Genomic DNA, 5799 nt, shown 5'->3' with positions numbered 1-5799 from the left:
GAGCCTCATTTACTCCATCTTTAACAACCCTTATCACTCCCAATTTATTCTAGAGAGAGTAAGATCCTAGTGTGAGAAAGCTCAAAATAAGGAAGAAGAAGCTTGAATCGGGTCTAAGTGCAAGCTTTAAAGTTGTTCATCTTCCCTCTAGCTACGTTTTGGTGGTAGTGGTATGCTCTACTCTTGATTTCTTAATTTTATTTTGATTAAGGGTTAGGGTTTGGGGTAGATGATGAACTTAAAACCCATTTGTGGGTGAATTGGGGGTTTTGGGTGAAATTGGGTCAAGTAGACTCAAAGATGACTAACTAGGGTTTTCAAAGTGTTAAATTGATGTTTATGAACTTAAATTAGCAAGTAAATTTCTAGCACACCTATATATATATAAATGGGCGTTGTGTGGGTTAGTGGATGACCCGAAATGGGTGTGTTGACTTTAATTAGTCAAATGGGTCAAAATGGACCTAAGTTAGTTAATGTTTGTGATTAATGCATAAACTTAGTGTTGAAATGTGTTTTAAACCTATCTTGGCTAATGTTAGGGTTTTGGGTGTGAGTTGACCCAATTTTAGGGTTAAGTGTCCAAATGGGTCAAAACGACCTAGTGATGGTAAGTGTTGCGAGTTTGACCAACTTGAATGGATGTTGATTATGTGTACATTGTAATAGGTGTGTTACCTTGAAGTTTCAAGCTTGGTTTATCGATTCACCGAAGGCGTAAGGTGAGTGGAATGATTATATATGTGTGTATATAATGTATCTATTTGTAGGGCGGGAAAGGGGCCGGGTATATGTTGTCTATACCACCAAGAGTTAGTGATATATTTCATTGTACACTGACGATGGATATTTCGTTGTCCAAATCGCCCAAGAGTTAGTGATATATTTCATTGTACACTAACGATTGCTTTGAACGGATATTTCGTTGTCCGTGTCACCTAGGGGGTTAGTGATATATTTCGTTGTACACTAACGGTTGTTATGAACACCGATGGGAAATTCGAAGTACCATTCCCATGTATTATTGGTTAACCATAATTACGCGTTGTATTGTAGTATATTATATTATTCGGGTTATATATATGATATTGTTGTGCTAGCTTGAAATCTTGAAGGGTTTAGAGTTATACTTGCGATGGTATGCTATGTAAATTGCTAGCGTGTATGAGGTATTTGTATAAGTGCTTGTAAGTAGGTGTATTATATATGTATATGTATAATTATTGCATTCACTAAGCATTAGCTTACCCTATCGTTGTTTACCTTTTTAGGATCCGGCTTGGATAAGGGCAAAGGTATTCGCTTGGATTAGTGGCTCGGGGATTATAGCTTTTGGAAGTTCGACCGAGAGTTGGGTAGTTTAACCCCAAACACCATGCTCGATGTGTCGTTTGGCATTTAAACTTTTTGTGGTCGAAATTCGCGTTATGTATTAAACTTGTATTTTGGGTCGTGTGGGCCTCGCTTCATAAAACTAATTTTATTAATGGAACGTGTTAGTTTTACATGTATGAGTATGTGGTTGAAAGCGTTTTGTCTAATTATGTCGGGAAAAGGTCAAACATTTTCGTGTAATTGACTTCCGGAGACAGCGGGCTGTCCAGGTGATTATGCGCGCCGCGCGAATACCTGGCGCGCCGCGCCACCAACTGAACAGCATAATTTTTTTTATTTCACATTTTACGCGGGTTGTTCGTGGTTTGGTTTGGGTTGTTACACATAACTTCCGGGAAATCCTCTATAAAACCGCATTAAACAATGTGAGCATCCGCGTCATGTATCAAAGAAGACTGCCGATAAAAAGGAGACCTCGAAGAGAAAAACAAAGGATGTTTGCCAAAAAAAAATAGGTTGTGAGAAAAGGAGCAGAGCCCAAGAATTCGAGAAAAGTACTCCTGGCAATCAAAAAGAAGGATGTTCATTTTGAAATTTCCGATAAAAAGCTGAAAGGATTATCAAAATCGATCCTTAAAGAACTCCTATCTATCCAAAAACCCTTCACAACCTGAACCTCTAATCATCAATTCTTCACTAAATAAGCCGAGTATATAACTAAAAATTCTCTTAAATACGTGATGGAGATTTGAGTCTGGATCAAGCCGATGACAAAGAATGCAAACATGCATGAGTGGCTATGAGCGATTTTATTTCTTAGAACTATAGGAAACCCAATACACTTGAGTGAATTGAGCAACCCGAGTGAGATAGCCAAAGTTATGTAACTTCCTCTCATGCTTGCGGAAATAGATTCGGGAATAACAAAAAGGATAAAACAAAGTTTTCACTTTTTCATCTTGAGAAACAAAGATCGCTTAATCAATACGAATAAGAGTCTTCTGTGTCTAAAAGATCGAAGGTTTGCTTGATGACAAGCAAAGTCTAAGTGTGGGATATTTTATATCGGCTAAAAAGTCACATTTTTACCTCGATATTAAGGCCCAAAAATAATAAAGTTCCAAGCTTTATCGCCAAAATAATCGCTTTGTCAGTTAATCTTGTAGATTTAGTAAGTACAAAGACGATGCAAAAATAATCAAGCAAAACAGAGCTAGAATGAAGATTCTAGAGCGAAAACGGTGAAATACAAGTTACGAGTTACGATTCCGGGAACAAACAAAATGATCCAAGCAAACAGCAAACCAACAAGCCACACCGGCCTCCTGAGCCGGGCTGCCACGCCGGCCTGCCAAATAGGCACCGGCTTGCCTTATGATCTGGACACCGGCCACTTGAAATGGCTTGGGCAAACAGGCTGCTTGGCACCGGCCTGTGGCGCCGGCTTGCCATGCCGGCCAGCCAGCCTTTTTCCCAGCCATTTTCCACTATTTAAACACCATTTGTCATCCATTTTCCACACACCTCTTCACACTCTCTCACTACAATACACTTTCTCTCACTAGAAGCTTTCAAGGCCTTCTCACCTCCGAGCTGGAAATTAAGTACCCGGAGGCGAACGCCGAAGATTGTACTAGGAACGGTCTAGAGGATGTCAGCACTTGTAATGGTCCGGATCTCGTCTGTAAATGATGAACGCCTTCCTTAATTTAAAAAAGTTACTTTGTTACTTTGAGTTGCTTTCATCTTGCATGCTTGACTATCTATTACAAATGTTTATTATATGTTGAATATCTTATCTGAAACTTATTCTATCGTTATGCTGAAACCTTAACGGTTTAGAAGTCTAATTTACGGTCCACCCTTTCCATTTACTCACGTGGCTATAACATAGTATTAGGACCTGATCAACCCTAGGATACAAGGTAAGTAGTTATGTGTGTTTAACGTCACAATAGGGAAATAGTACCTACGTATGGTTAATCACTTATCCGTCAAAAAAGAGTTGTCCATTTAGGTTGTGATTAGAGTAGGCAATATAGAGTTCAGTGAACACTAGCTTACTCAAAAGCATGATTCGCGTCAGAAGCAATGTTCTTGAGATATTGTAAGATGATTCAGAGTTGAGTAAGTGATCGCAAATGAGAGACCTTTAACCCAATTAGCAGTACCTTAGGATATCCAGGATTGCACATCTGTTAATGTTAAGGCATAGTTTAGTATTAAGTGGAGGAATGTTACTGTAGTTAAACCAACTAAGATTAAGAAAAGCTGAGACTTTCCTTTAAGGATATACCACTTTATTCATGTACCTAGGATTCCATCCTCAAGGTCGTTTAAACCCTTTAAGGTTAACGTTGGGAGGAGGGATATCTGTCTTAGCCAGCTTCAAAGCCTAAACTGTTAGTGACAAATTGATTAGGTTCTTAACCCGATTAATTGAGGTTTGGTGTTCATTCTAGGAAGTTAAACTCTTTTAACAACTCTCCCTCAGTATCATATTCTCCATACCTATCCCTTTTATCTTTATATTTCATATTACCTTAGTTAAGTTTAATCTATCACCACTTGTCACTAGGGTTAACTATTTAGGCACTTTCATCCCGCATTATAACGACCCTCATTTTTCCATTCTATATTTTTCCAATATTAAAAGCCCAAACAATATAATTAAAACTTAATGATTAAACTTTAATCAACAATTGTTAAGTGTTAAGAGTTAGAAAACATATTAATTAACTTTGTACAAAAATTGACAAGTTAATAAAAGATGAAAATAATAAACTGTTAGTCGACACTCACTGCTAATTAAAATTTATGCATTTATGTAATATTATAACTAATAACCTATAAGTAATAAATAAAAAGTGACATTTATATAAATAATAAAACAATTGGGAACTAAATATATACAAGTCATGAATTAGTAAAAAGAAAATAATACTTATCATGTAGTAAATGTAAAAATAATAATAATAATAATAATAATAATAGTAATAATAATGAGACTAAAAAAATATTACATCCTTATGTTGACTAAAAATAAAGTATAAACTAGTACATCCTTATGTTGACTAATTATAAACTAGTACCACCTATTGTTGACTAAAAATTATAAAACAAAATAAAATCATTAATTAGAACATCCTTATGTTGACTAACACTCTAATACTTGCACTATATAAACACTCCTAGACTCCTAGTTTCTCATTCACAAATCACACCAAAATCCTCTCTCAAAAACAATCTCTCCCTTTCCCTCTCTTGTGGTATTCGAATCTTCAAGCTTGTTCTTCGTGTTCTTCAAGAATCTTCAAGGAGTTCTTCAAGATTTTCAAGGCTTTGATCTTCCATCTTCATCGTGTTCATCTTTTCTTTGTTAATTATCTTGAATCTTCAAAGGTATAACATAAACCCTAAACTATTTACATAAACTTTGATCTTTGTTAATTCATATTCATATTATAAACTTGTTATTCATAAGTATATACATAAACACACCTAGATTTATATATACATATATACATGTACAAAAATATATTTTTTATATATATATATACATATATATACGAATTATATATACATATACATATTAAAACCTTAAACCCTAATTACACCTAAACTATAATTCTTAAACCCTAATTAATTAAACTCTAAACATTTATGAAACCCTAGGACATTAATTACTAAACCCTAGTTATTAATTACTACTTTAATTAACTAACCCTAATTAATGAAACCCTAATACTACTTATATTAGTACTTAACATGTATACACTATTACTATTACTAGCACCTATAACCTACTAATTATATTGTAGCACAAAAACATTTTGGGATATGTATTAGAGAATGTATAGATCTTCGAACTTTCTTGACGAATGGTTTCTACGAGATTCTAGGCAGAGGGTTTGGATTTCCGATTTAAAGGGTCCTATGGCTCAAGCCCCTAGATCTAAATTAGCCATTCGAAGGGAAAGGGGTGATTGGAAGCTTATCTAATACGGCAAGTATCCTAAAATGGAAACACTCATAAAAGTAGAAACTCTCTAGTCATAGAAACTTAGTAAAATAAGAAACTTTCTAAAAAATAGAAACTTTATAAAAATAGTAACTTACTAGGAATAGAAACTTAGTAAAACAAACTATACTTAAACACATACTTAAACTTAAACATGGGCAAAACACTTAACTACTCTTAAATGTCAATAGGTTGACTTTCCTGCTCACTCGTTCAACTCTCTATTCCGAGGAATAACTCTCTCTACTTACTAAGGTGAATTCATAGCCCCACTCTTTATTGCTAGCAAACTTATTTAACTTTTTGGGGTGAGACACATGCTGCTTTTACTATTTACAATTTAGACACAAGTACCAACTGCTAAAACTATGCTATACCCGGCTATGTCCGACTAAGTCCCTACAGTGATATTTTTAGGTGCTGCGGCATGCTTATTTATTGGG

This window comes from Rutidosis leptorrhynchoides, chromosome 4, assembly GCF_046630445.1.
Source record: "Rutidosis leptorrhynchoides isolate AG116_Rl617_1_P2 chromosome 4, CSIRO_AGI_Rlap_v1, whole genome shotgun sequence".
Classification (NCBI taxonomy): Eukaryota; Viridiplantae; Streptophyta; class Magnoliopsida; order Asterales; family Asteraceae; genus Rutidosis; species Rutidosis leptorrhynchoides.
Note: the sequence above shows the minus strand (reverse complement) of the source record.